General features: G+C 37.8%; 1 protein-coding gene across 4 annotated transcripts in view; it reads right to left on the bottom strand.

Annotated features, from left to right (window-relative positions):
• The window catches only part of KLHL24 (kelch like family member 24), a 37,469-nt gene extending 25,256 nt beyond the window's left edge, over positions 1 to 12,213 (bottom strand). For 2 of the 4 annotated variants that reach the window (XM_072407761.1, XM_072407760.1), the window contains exon 1: positions 11,973 to 12,213. The gene's annotated coding sequence lies outside the window, so the exon portion shown is untranslated. Of the gene's footprint in view, positions 1 to 4,141; positions 4,159 to 11,972 lie in introns of those variants that run through there. The other 2 variants (XM_072407763.1, XM_072407762.1) reach the window with 2 other exon arrangements.
• Between the last annotated feature and the right edge of the window lie 2,573 nt (positions 12,214 to 14,786).

The following is a 14,786-nucleotide window of genomic DNA, read 5'->3' as shown; positions in this document are numbered from 1 at the left end:
ATCGGGCGATAAAAATCTGCCGTGTGTACGTAGCTTAAGGATCTGATCTTGCATGTTTACTATTAAAGTTTACACAACAAAAGGTTGATTGATTTGTAAACCATATTCAGAAACTATAAGATCAACCACCCTGATATTTCTGAACAGTAATAATGTATAAAGTTATTTTCAATTAAATTGAAACTAACTACAAGAAATATGTTGCTCCTCAGGCTGCAGTTATGAAAAAAGAAAACAGGAAGGCTGTTATGCGCTAGCCCCTAATGAATTAAAATGAATGCAGTCGATTTATGCAGGCTTTTCAAGGACATGAACTTTCACAATGCACTTGTTTGATAACACAGCAAATGCAGCGTATTTGTAGCCTTATATGATTCTGTAATGAACTGAAATTTAAAAAGGAACACAACACAAATGAAAAATATATATTAAAACCTTATGCCCAGTCCCTGCTGCTGAAGTCGATCAATATCATGACCCAATACACAAAGGACTGCTTTCAGCTTACTCAATATATAGTAATTGATTTAATAACATTTACATATTTGAAGTGAATTAGGAAACATTCTATACACTCAGAAAAGGCAAGGTGAGTAGGATGCCTATTTACATTCACCAGAAAAAGAGTAAACTTGTAGTTATACTAAAAACTATTAAAACTTCCTAACTAAGCTATCTTAGGGTGCCTGATCCTTTTGTCACAATTTCTGTGTCCCAACTATTCCAAATAGCAAATACTGGATTGATTTAATATACCACTAAAAACCTCATGCCACCTCCTTAGTCATACTATTGGCCCATGACTATGACAAGGTAAGGACTAACTAACTGAGGATCTCAGGTGGATACATCCGGCAATGAAAGCATGAAAGCTGGCCATGTTAAAATGCCTTCATATTTGGGCACTAATTGATCTTCCAATTTAAATTAGCTAGTTATTTTTATTTTTTTTAGAAGGAAGCCCCATGCTAAAAAAGCTGTCCACAAGCTGCAGATTGAAATACTTGTTTTCTGTGGGTATCAAGCAGTCATCTCTTTGCAGACCAATCCCCCTGTAGAGCTCCACAATCAGCAGAGAGAATGTGTTTTTCTAACTTTAGAGCTATAGGTCTGAGTTGGTGAGGGTTGCATCCTACAGAGAACAACAGTCCCACTTGGCAGCTGCTGGCAGGGCATTGGCTTCTCTATTTAGGCAGGGACTGCTTCAGAAAACAAACTGTAATATATTGATGCATTTGGTGCAATGATGCAATTTAAACTGATCTATTTCTGAACACTTCTACATCTTGTCCAAGTACTTTTAAATATTTTTGTTACAAAGAAAAACATCTATGTGAGACAACTCTAACACTTTGGGCCTTATTTATGAAAGCTCTCCAAGGCTGGAGAGGATAGAATTCCATTCGTGAACCTGGGTGATCCAGCAAACGCTGCAATGAAAATTTCCTGGATCACCCAGCTTCACTGATGAAAGTGTGTCCTCTCCAGCTTTAGCGAGCTTTATTAAATCAGACTCTTTCTATTGTGTAGATAGTTCAGAACTGTGTATAGACAACATATTTATTTGGGGTAGAAAATCGGTTCATCCTCATGGCCCTAGAACTCATAATTGAAAAATAAAGGCATTGCTATGGTGAGTTAAACGCTCAGGCCTTTGATGTCTTGCTGAAACAGGACTAGTTAATGCTTGAATTGTTAGAAAGATAAACTGGCACACAAGCTGGATGTCTGCAAGTTATGGCTAATCCCAGGACAAATAAAATGCAAGGCAGCAGATTTCAGCAAGCTCAGTTAGTGTGCTAAATTTCAAATACCAATGTGCTACAGCATAATTTGTTCCCAGAACACTCTAATTATATGTAACATAACGGGGATAGTATAAGGCTACCGGATTGTGAATAAAGGTAAATCCGGGCTTTGTAACAAAATCACTATAGAGCAACTCTGAAACAAAAGTACCCTAAGGTCAAACAGCTAGCATTGAAATGTAACTGTTTTTGTTTGTAAATGTTTTTGTGGATAAGTCAGTCAGTTGTGCATTTTAACATTTTTGCACATGTACTTGTGGTTTTGCTATATTATGTATTTTGTAACAATAGTTATTTTATAAGCATAAAAAAGCTCTGTATTTGCAATTTTTTGATAATGATACCTTAAATGTAAATATACTGATGTATTATAAAAATAAATAGGAATACACTGGAGGTATTGATATATAAATGCAAATTTAAATGCAAGTCAGATGCCTCACAGGATCAGAAAATATTGTTTCCCCTGTTGGAGAAATATGAACCAGGGTTTTTTTGCTTTCCTTTTGATTGCCCATGTCTATAGGGTTTTTTTTATCTGGGATATATTTATTTCCCTAGTGGCTGAACTGGATGGATCTATGTCATGGTATTTTACTCAAGCAATTAATTTTGTTAATACCTTATATAAATGCTGCAACGGTATAATGGGCTTTCAAACGAACAATGTTTGCTTTAAGTTAATGTTAACTTTTCAGGAACTAAAAAAAAAGATTTTAATCTTAAAACCAAAAATAACTGAAAGTATTGTATTGTAACATTATAATATGTTACAATACAATATTACAGTATATGTAACATAATTTAGTCAACTAACCCTTTAATGTGAGGCCGCAATTATGGAGCATACATACCATCCTTCAAGAAGAACAAGCTATGCTGAAGGTTGTGTCAATTAAACATTTAGGTAAAATTAGTGTGACATCTGTGTGTTAGGGTGGCATTCAGAATAAATTACATCACAATGCATTGAGCTATGATTTTTTTGAGATATGAATCTAGCTGGAAAAACAATCTTCTTCACACTTTGGGTGAAAGATTCATTTTACATCACATTACTGTAACCTATAGTAAACATGACTTTTTGTGTTGTGTTCATACTGTGTGGTATACAGCTGTGTTAAAAAAATGACATAGGTCCATTTTTTGTCCATTGCTTTGTATTGCCAATCTATTACAAAAGAATGGGCTTTCTTAAGCAAGCACTTGCAATATACAATAGTGTTCGGTAATGCTTTACATGAAAATATGCAAGCCCGAAGCAATGTAATGCGTAATCACGTGTATCACTGCTTTAAAGCTAAGACTATAGCAGCATGCAGTTGTAATGCATGTTCTAGCATGTATAGCGCTAAATGTTCTGTTACACACTTGCAATCATATGGGAAATAATATTTTGCACAAAAGTACATGTAATGCATTTTTTAAATTATGATTCTTTGTATATAAAGTGATGTTTCTTACGTATATTTCTTCAACTAGCACAAAGCCAGATAAGAGGTAACTAACTAGATAGGGATCTTAAATGACTTAAATAGTAAGATGAATAGGTAGTAGTTTGTACAGATACTGCAGAAAGATGTACTATCCAATTCTGCGTCTAAAAAAATTCTTGTCTAAAATGTTTTACTTGTGTGTATTGTTGCTGGATTTTGAAATTCTTCTGAAAAGCCTGAAACACTAGCATCTTCATAGTACATGGGACCTGTCATTAGAATGTAGTGTATTAGCCTTAAAGCGTGTACATATACATATAACAAATATTTATTTACTGTATATACAGATCTGATCATGGATGTTGGAATGGCTACCCTGAAATGTTAAGCACAAAAGACTAAGTAGCACTAAAGTAAATTTGTATCTTGGTTTTCCCACATATGCTAAGGAAACACAGAAGATTAATGAAGATGACTTCCGCCGCGGGCGTTAAAATCTAAAACCGAAACCTAAAAAACCTTCATTTAATTATTGTTCACCCTCATCAGAGAAGTTCTACAAACATGTTTTATCTAAATACATATGTATGAGAATGTTGCGTAATTTGATTTTTATGTATTTGTTTTTTGTCCATATGCAATCTAACGTCATTTCTCAACTTTATTAAAATGCTGCATATAAGTAATCTGAGCTTTGTTTTGTAATCTTGTAACCATAGATATAAAAAAATATTGTGTTACATACTTAAGAAGCATATTTGCAGGAAATAGTAGAATTTAAGTAGTATTGAAAAATACTAAAAAATGTTGAAAAATAAAGAATGTAGAACCTTTAAAGAATTGGCTACATGACCCAATAACTGTATGCGTGTGCCTCAATAAAGCAATGTTGCTTACCTTCTCAGCACTGACCCGATTTTGGGGATCAAGTCCACTCCCTACTTTTTAGCCTTTCTCCGACTTTATTGCAAAAAAGTAAAAAAAAAAGGAAATGGGTATAGCTGTCTAAAATAAACACATATACTAGAACAGATGAAAAATACACATTTTAAACTTGACATGTGCTCTCTAAGATGAAAAATACAGATTTTACCCTTGATATGTGCTCTCTATCCTAGTTTTTACAGTTCAAGTGTAGTTCAAGAATCTGTTTTTACACCATTTGGAGTATGTGCTTTTTAGGAACCTCATAATAGAGGGCCCGCATCTCAATTTACAGGTGAGTAGTTGTGACCGATGATTGATGAAACACATTACTAGCACTTTGCATGAATGGGAAACATATTACCTGACATCACACAACATCTGTGCTATATATGCCTCAAGGCAGTAACAGTTGTTGGTTTCTTTTTCATAAAGAATAACTAGAGAGGCTAGAGAGGATACACTTTCATCAGCAAACCTGGAATGGATTTCCTAAAATGATTTGCTATCTGCTAGCAAATGTTTTGAATCCTGGACCAGATGCATTACAGGTTTGCTTGATCAGCCAGCTTCTCTGATGAATGTGTATTCTCTCCAGCCCTGGAGAGCTTATCTATTTTTTAACATAATCTACATTTTTGTTCTTCCTAAAAGCCAAAGCCATTTAAAGAATAATACTGCTGGGATTGTCAGATGCTTTAATTCTCTATCATATGCTGCTGTTGCTTTTGATGACCGCTTTGCCACTATTGTGCCTTGTAGAAACGTAGGTTATGTTGGAGCCACATTAGGCATCAGAGAACCAGGAAACTAACATAACTAGAAGTATGTTCGGTGTAAAGTTACTGTTTTGCAGTGGAGTGAAGACCACAGAAACGGGCTGTGATTCAGGTAATTATAAAGCCTCTGCCTTTGCAGGTAGTGCTTTTGGAATTAATTTACAAATAAAGAAACTATGAATAGTGCAGAATTGAGTACAGGACATGCAGAACGTGCCAAGCAGTACTTTAGGGTAACTGAGATACTTTGGTAAATAGTGTTTGATTTACCATTTACTTTTTATGTAGCATATAACGTTATACAGGCCTGCTAAAAATAGCAAATTAAGCAGTGTAACCAATAAAATGTACAAGTTCCCAAACATAACATAATGTTCACAAAGAGCATTGTTGCTTTAACAAGAAAAAATATTCTGAGAGTTCCTGGTAAACACATGAAAAAAAGATCACTACAGCAATTAGGGAGGCCTTAGACGCCTGCTTCCTCCTTGTTTAAAAGTAGAAACGCAGAAAATGTCCCTTCCTTTTCTTTGAATTGTGTGAGCCTTGCAGGGGAAAGGAGAAAAATAGCTTATAAAGGAAAAAAAAAAAAAAAAACATTGGTAACAGAAGGCTCATACAACACAGATTTGTCCCTATGGCCTGAGGCCTAACCGTGTTGGCTGCCTGCCCGAAAGTCAAAGAAAAGAAGACTAGAGCGGAGAGGTACTAAAATAACCTCCTCAGCAACAGAAGTGAAACGATCTAACCAATCGTGTGAACTCAGCCAAACTCTGACACCGTATGGAAAGCAGAACAAATATGCCCTGTATCTCCAAGCCTTTTTCAACAGCATATGCAAATCAGTTAAGAAAAACAAATATATAAGGTTAACCAGAGATTATATGACAAATGTTACAAGAACAAAAGAGAACTTTTACACTCAGCCAAATAAAAAGATAGACACATGGAGTACCTTTACAACACATACCCAACATGATTCAATGTTTATGTGAAGGTGGCCTTTATTATGGTGCTTCAGAGATAACGCAACAAGCGACCCTCTCACATCAGCTATAATCACTTACATCTTAACATACACACAGTTTAAATAAAACCACATCTGACAAGGAATTGCAAGGATTTTTTTTACCCATTTACCTTTTATCTTCAAGAGCTGGCTGTGCCAGATTTGTAGTCCTAGGCTTATCATTGCCATAGAAAGATTTTTTTAGATGCACTTAAAAACTGACCACACATATTACCATGAAATTTTAGGTTGTCTGTTAATTGTATCATGTAATTGTATTGTGTTTTTAAAGAGGGGTGAGCACCATATACAGACATTCCCATTCAATGTTTATCGACAACAGCTATATAGATTGAGGACCTACCAAGGTAATCCCTTTATTTTATCATATAGTTGTTGGTAATCTGAATCAAGGTATTGTCCCCAAATTATTTAAACAATCAAGTCAACAAGAACAAAAAGCCACATCCCAAAAATCGAGGATTATTTTAGAAGAACAGAGAGGTTCAGAAAAGCGGGACTTTCAAGGCATACGAGAACATAATATTTCAACCATTTTAAAACTATGTGCTACAAAAAAAACAGATCATCATCAATATAGTTATGGGTAAAAGATTTCAAAATTATCAGTAACTTATGAAACAATAAATCACCCCTCCAAGGGGAAAACCTCTCACAAATTCAAGAGTAAACTGAAAAATGCCCAAAACAAAAAAATACACTTACCTTTATTCCTGCAGCGCAGCGTCGATCGGTCTGGAAGTGTCTTCCATCAGGTCCCCTGTTGTCCCGGTATACGTCTCCGAGCTGATGCACCAGGCACCGCCATCTTTTCTTCTTCTCCCTGGTTCTTCTTGCTACGTCACCCGACCCAGGTGCGAGTTCCGGTGACGTAGGTTAAAAGAAAACTTGCCGATCTCACGCATGTTTTTTTCCCTTTTCACTAAAAGGCTCCTTCTGCGCTTGCCCGAGATGCTCGGAGATGCGCAGGAAAAGCACCCATGCGCCTCCTGGGTTGCGTGACGTAGATATCCCGGGAGGCTTTGCGCTCCCATTCATTCTCTTTCAAAAAAGGGTGTTGCACTTAAAAAAAACAAACAAACTGAATTTTTACTTTACATAAAAGGGTTGTCTATCGTTTTATGTAAAGTGAAATTTTTGAGTTTAGGTATGCTTTCATTGTACGGTAAGATGTCTGTGGGTGTGTGTACACTGTACAATGAATTTATGAGGGATTTTCCTTGATGATTTATTGTTTCAAAAGTTACTGATAATATTGAGATCTAATAACTATAACTAATATTAATGTTGATCTTTTTTATTGTTGCACATTGTTTTAAAATGGTTGAAATAATATGATTTTATAGCTAAGTAAGCCCTTGAAAGTCCTGCTTTTCTGAACCTCTTTATTCTTGTTCTTCTAATATAGTTATTAGTAAATCTAAAAATGATTGCACAATCAGATTGTAACCTATGAGGACAGCTTTAAGAAAGGATTGGGCATAACAGGTAATAATAATACATAACAATCATCTTTTTTTACAAGGGGCAATCGACCTAATATTCCTATAATAGAACTTTAAATAAATCTGATATTGTTTTAGTGTGATTTCCACCCTCCTTTAGACCCAATTAGGATTTTAAAACCATTTGGATTTTTTCATAAAATGCACAATGAGGGAAAAAAAACAGGAAATAGACTATTATAGGTCAATTATATTTCAATTTTTACCTGCTGATTCACACACAATTAACTGCACATAAAATGGCAAGTGTCAATAAGGATTGAAAGTTTTCACAACCTTAGGGAACCTGTAGTAGTAGTAATAGGGTGTATTATGCAGAGGGTCACCGCCAACCTCCTTCTAAAAAAGCTTGTTGTCCGTTTCTGGCCTTGTAAAACTTAGCCAGAAACAAGCATGCAGCAAGTAAATTCAGAAATACTTTGTGTACGTTTGTTTAGTGAAATCCATACAACGGGCAGGCAATGAGCATTTTCAGATGATGAGGTCAGCAAAGGTAAAGGTCTATTTAAGAAGCTGATGGAGCTTCTGTCAAAGCACTAGTGTACAAATGCCCTAAGGGTACATTCACAGGGACTTTTAATGTAGGTATTTGGCACCTCAATTTTGAGGAGAACTCCAGGCAGTTTATAAAAACAGAAATTAATGTTGTTCTGTAATTAATAATAATGCATCAAATGCACTATTTAAATGCAAGAAGTGCAGGTACCTGATTTTGACCTGGTATCAACCTTTTGTAGTCTCCATGAGCAAAGAAGAGAAAACGGCACATAGAGACAGTCAATTCATACTCTGATAAAAGGTATGCTGACAGGTAGAGAAAGCAGAGTGGTAAAGGATGAACTCATCACTTCTCCTTTCACTACACAGCCAAAGAATAAGGTAGTTCCAGAATGACCTGGGCTCAGATGAAGAGGGTTGAAAGATTCGGTCAGAAAAAGTACTACCAGGAAATTCCTGGAATAAAGATAATTATTTCAGCAAGTTTATTATTTTATCTTTTACCGGGTTATTCATTTATAGATTGTTGTTTTTGGCTAAAGTTCTGCATTGATTTGTTTCTGATGTTTTTTATTAAACCAAATGCTCAGTGCAGAGTCATTAGGCCAGGCTTTATGCCACACCAGCCAAAACATTGTATGTGATGTGATCTATTGATTTACACTGATTCAGCTGGCACTCTCCCTTCCTGCTAGGAAAATGTGTGAAATGCAAATAGCACTGGCCAAATATATTCTCAATTAAATCTATTAGGACACTGCATGCTAGGAAATTTTTCAAAGCAGTGATGTGCTTTCTGAATACTTATTTCTGAATACCTACAAAATTGCTGCATCAGGTGTTTATATATATACAACACAGATTTATAGATGTGAACTTCAACTAGGACCAGATATACTAAGTTTACAGGAGATAAAATCGAACTTTCATGCACTAGGATTCACTTTTGTCACTATGAACATGTCAGAAGACTATTACACAAAACAGATGTCTTGCATTTGTCACCGGCCACAGGCATTCTGGCATATAACGGAGGGCCGGTATTTCAGTTTGAAAGTAATGGTGACCTGAACTGTCTCTTTTTTTAACAACAAGATCTACACACTGCAGTCCTAAAGGCAGCCAGATCAGTTTCCTCTTGGCAAAACTCTAGCAGACGGCAATGACACCCTAGTAGATATAAACAATGAAGAATGGGAATAAGGCCAGGCTATGATGTGTAACGGTATACCGCCAACACAGCCTACATGCTCCAAATGAACATGGATTTTCCCGACTTACACTTTCCACACCCAATGACTTAAAAGGAGAAAAAAATGAAGCACATTTTTTAAAGAGATGCAACATGCCTAAATATATAAGTGATAGTTTTACTCAATTTTTTGCTAATATTACAGAAAAAGTAATTTTGACCTGACTTTCTAAGAAACATGTCTGTTTCCACTTCCCTTCATCATGCTGACTGGCAGCACAATCTGCAGAAAAAAAGGAGTATCATTATATGAGCAAAACTTATTATCAAAAATATATTACGCTGAAGACGTTGAATCGGAGGTAGAACTGTTAAGCTGGCTTGACAATGCCTTTTTCTGCTTTCCTATATAGAAGAATGGAACCATCTTTGTTTTGGTATCACCCGAGGTCCGCTTGTACGTCCTCAACTGGGATTCTGGCCCACAGATGACACAATCATGTAAATGGTCAGCTTTTGGATGTCTTCACAAATACCCAGATAGTCCTCCTGCTGCAGCTCTCAACTTGTTACTTGCTTCAAGTTTCTGCAGCCTGGTCATGATGGGAGAATAGACAAAATGCTTTTTCCTGCCTGCAGCAGACTTACAGCATCATCTCACCTAAGGCACAGTCACTGACTGGAGTTTTAGGTTGTCTTTTGATTGTATCCCTGTTTTCAAAGAGGGGTGAGGACCATTTACAGACATTCCCAGGACCCCTGAAAATCTTATCAGTAACTGTAATGTCTGTAGGTGATGCAACCAATACAAATACACAATGAGAATGATGTACCAAAGATTGTTCACTTAGCCAAGGCAATGTGCAATTAGCTTAGTGAATTAGGTGAATCTGTGTCCACTGCAAACACTTTTAAGTACAAAAGATAACTTTATAGCTGCTCATTGACCTTTAATGCAGAATTACATGAGTTTCTGTATATAACATATAATGACTTTGTCCTTAAAACTGTACAGGATCTAAACATGAAAACCATAAATAACACACCAGATGAAGTTCACCAAGGTGCCTTAGGCTGGTTAAGAATAAATAGCCCTATCTAAAGTTACGAAACCATGCCCTCCCCTCTGATGCAAGCAGAAGCTGGAACACAATGTAAATAAACACAGTAAGCCGGATCACGTGATTGGACTGAGCTAAACTCTGCCCCCTGCGAGCAGCTGTTTGTGTACAGGTGAGGGAGGACAGGTGAGCAGAATTCACATCGCAGTTCTAAAGAAAAGCTTTCCAGAGGCGGTTAGTTACTCAGAGCTCTGTATTGTTCCACCTTTCACATGGGGTTAGGAGGCACCTGACTGATCTAAGATATGGATGAGACAGACGTATATAGATAACACACAAATATAGATATATAAATATAATACCTGTTAGATGGCAATATTGATTGGGTATGGTCCTCTTCTACGCCTTTGTCATTGTATGTACCTGGCCTCTATTTATTATACATTTTGCATACCTTAGTACTTTATGAATAAAAGATAATAATAATAACAATATATCCATTTTTAACAAAGCTATAAGGTAAAAATGCTGCTACAATAACACCTCGGGTTGCTCTTCTCTGAGGCTTCAACAAAAGACACCTCCTAGTGGGCACTGTGTGCTTCCTATTTGCCCCATAGTAGGCAATGTGTGCTTTTTATATGTGCCCCATAGAGTGCATTGTGTGTTTACTATATGCCCCATTAGCAGGTATTGTGTGCTTCTTATGTGCCCCATAGTGGGCAATGCAAGCCTACTATCTGTCCTTATGGTGTGCACTGTGGGCTTCCAATGCCCCCAATAGTGAGTATTGTGTGCTTCATATATGTGCCCCAGACTGGGCATCTTTGTGTCCATTCTTTCTTTGTAGTGGGAATTGTTTGTGTCATAAACATCTATATGCCCTATAGTGGGCATTGTGTGCTTCCTATTTGCCCCATAGTGGCCACTGTAAACTGCCTATGTGCCCCATAGTGTGCATTGTGTGCATTCTTTTGCCCCATAATAGACACTGTGTGCTTCTTAGATGCCTCGTTGAGGGAATTCTTCTTTTTTCCCATATAATGAACATTGTTTGTTCCCTAGGTACCCCATAGTGTGTATTGTGTGCATACTATATGCCCCGTAGTGGCCATTGTCCGCTTCTTAGATGCCCCATTGGGGGAAGTCCCTTTTTTCCCCCCTATAATGAACATTGTTTGCCCCTTTGTACCCCATGGTGTTTATTATGTGCATTCTTTATGCCCTATAGTGAACATTGTGTGCTCCATACTTGCCCCATAGTGTGTATTGTGTGCATTCTTTATGTCCAATAGCGAGCATTTTGTGCTTCTTAAGTGCCCCATAGTGGGAATTCTGTCTTCTTCCCCCTATAATGCACATTGTTTGCCCCTTATGTACCCCATAGTGTGCATTCTGTGTCCTTTAGTGGGCATTTTGTGCTCCCTATGTACCCCACAGTGGTAATTCTGTGTTTTCCCGCTCTATAGTGAACATTGTTCCCCCTAGGTGCCAGGTGCTGAGTATGGAGAAGGAAATGATGACAAGCAGCAGTGTATTGTTTTCCTTTTAGCTGTACAGACACAACAACACAAACCCTGCAACATTTCTGAAAAAGCAGGATTACAGTGACTTTATATCAAGGTATTATCCCAAGCTCTACACTCAGAAATATCATCTCCATGTAACTCTATTGTTATTTAACGCAGATAGTAAACATTGTGATAACCCTGAGAGAATAATGCCCTGTGTGCACTCACCTCGCTGCTTTCTCACACCATGGGCAGATGACACAAGCTTGTTGTCAGCTGGGGGTTCGGGTCACAGTGGGGGTGCCGTGTATTCTCACTCACAATGATGACAAAACTTATGATTGCAGAATCTCGTCTCCTGGAAAACAAAGAACAGTCAACACATGACTCCTCAGATCCAAAACATATGACGTTTCTGCTGCGGACCAATCACAGCTCGCTGGCCATGCCGGTGTTAAATGCAAAATGATACTCCTGGTATCCTCCAGTGGTGGCGTGCGCGCACTCTGCTCGTACACCACGACCTTTACCTGCACGTGCTATGCGCGCCCCCGTCTCCCTCCTCCGCATGGAGGGAATGCTGGGTCCCTGAAGGGGAGAGTAATGTCTCCTCAGGAGTGCAAAGGATTACAGGGAGGTCTCCTCCTATCAATTATTTCACTATTATCTGCTGTCATCTCATTAACCCCTTCATTTACCAGTAGCTTCTCATTTTATGAATAATCCTTTTATTAATAGCAGGGACAACTTCTTTTTAACCCTTTCCTTGCTGGCAGCTGGTTGCTCCTAATTGCTGTTAGTGCTACTTCCCCCACCTCTTAGATTGTAAGCTCTTCAGGCCTCTCCTCCTCCTGTGTCACTGTATCTGTCCATCATTTGCAACCCCTATTTAATGTACAGCGCTGTTGTTGCTATATAAATTCTGTTTAATAATGCACCATTTATCCAGGGCCATTGCTACATTAACTCTTGTTGCTATTACTTTTACACTTAGGCTAAGTAAAACGTGCAATAATTGTGGTTGGAATGGATCTTTAACAATCTTGACTAACGACTGAACGATGCATAAACGAGCAATGTACATACAGCACAGTTCTGGTCTATGGAGAGGGGAGGGGGAGAACCATACTCCAGCATCGTCCATCATCCATGGATCTGCCAGGACAGTCATTCCAAGGATGTACAACGAGCCTCGTACACACGCAAGTTTCTTATCTGATATCAGCCCTGAGCCGATTATCAAATGAGAACCATTGCACGTGTGTACCTAGCCTTATCCATTCCATGCCTTTATTATTTTGACCCCCCATGATATGGATAAGTGAAAGTAGAGAGAGAAAACTAGCCAATAGATGTAAACAAACTAAACATCATCAAGTGATCAGTTATGGGACTTTTTAGGCATCAAAAACTATAAAAAGGTTACACAAACATTTAAAATGCTATTGCTTATATGGATAGTAACATTAACATAAGGACATTACCATTGGATGACATAGATAAGGTCCATCAGTTTATCTCAATACATGTTTTTAGAGATTTGACATGTTTCACGGATACTAGGTCACCTTCCTCAGGAAATGAGCGACTTATAACAACATTTTAGTGTTACTAGTAAAAATAAAATACAATAGAAATTTTTGTTATTTATATAAATATTTTTTAGCAAACTATACATCAGGGGTAGGTCAGATACGGCCTAGCCAGTAGTCCGTTCCGGCCTAATGCCCCCCTAATCGATCGGCCTAATCCCGGCCGGCAGGGGTTGGCTACGGAGCTGCATGTGGCTCTTGAGCCTTCTTGTTTTGCCTCCCTTCCCTATTTACTGCTGCCGGTGTTAACATTTCCGCAGTCGTGGTAAGGGGACATTCTCTCTCTTCTGTATGCATTGCGGAGGAGAGGGATTTCCCTTCAGGGGCGTTCCTTGTGGGGGGCAGAGCCATCAGCACAGGACTCGAGAGAGAGTCTGGGCTAGTGTGACTTCTTGACCTCCTGAAATGGCCTAGTAGCCAAAAAAGTTTGCTTACCCCTGCAATACATAATTCAAATAACATTAAATTTACTTGACCAAAGAATTAAACCAATGGACAAAACACAGGACTTCCTCAAATCATAGTGCTGCTTGTCAAATACAGTAGATAGATACCTTTGTTATCCGGCACCCACGGGGAATGGCTGATTCCGGATAATTGTAGTTTCCGGTTAACAGAGGTCTGAAACAGGTTTCTCAGCCATTCAGCACTGGACTTGAATGGGGAGACTTGTCCCCATTCACCTGTAGTGCTGAATGGCTTTTTTTTTTGTTAACTCACAGTGAGGATTTTATACAGTAACTGACACAACACTGCCTAATAATATGTTGAGCCAAACATCTGTCTTAAGTGCATTTATTAAAATAATATACACGTTCTGACTTACATACAAATTCAAATTAAGAATGAATCTACAGTCCCTATCGCGTATATAACCTAGGGACTACCTGTATATTATTTGCAAAGTTGGAAAGCATTTTTAGGATGTAATATCTAGTTATGGTATTTAATATTTTAATAGTTAACAGAAGGGGTTAAAGCTAACCTAACATCAAATCTTGACTTGGGAAAGTGTAGTACTTTAAAGGCCAGCTTATATTACGAAACACAAGCTTGAGCTGTACAGCACAATAAGTAAAATAGATGCACATTTTTAAATACAGTTTTCACCTTGCTTTGTTTATGTTTGTTCTTCCTAAACTGTGCACATATTGTAATGTTTTATGGATTCATGCACGCATCACACATCACATACATTTCAGTGATGTGGCATGTCTGCTTGTAATCAATCTGAAGAAGGGTGACAGCGTCGCAAGATAAGCTAAATAAGTCTTGTCACCCTGGAAAAGTTAAGCTACATACACACTTCCAATTATTATCGTTGGAAAACGAACGACGAACGTTCATGCACGATATATATGAACGATCGTTTAGCACCGATCCTGCACATAGAGTTAACGACACGATCGTTCGTAGATATTGTACACACAATAGATACGATCGTTTGAGC

This window comes from Pyxicephalus adspersus, chromosome 4 (assembly GCF_032062135.1).
Source record: "Pyxicephalus adspersus chromosome 4, UCB_Pads_2.0, whole genome shotgun sequence".
In the NCBI taxonomy this organism is placed as follows: domain Eukaryota; kingdom Metazoa; phylum Chordata; class Amphibia; order Anura; family Pyxicephalidae; genus Pyxicephalus; species Pyxicephalus adspersus.
This window is presented reverse-complemented; position numbering and strand designations above follow the sequence as displayed.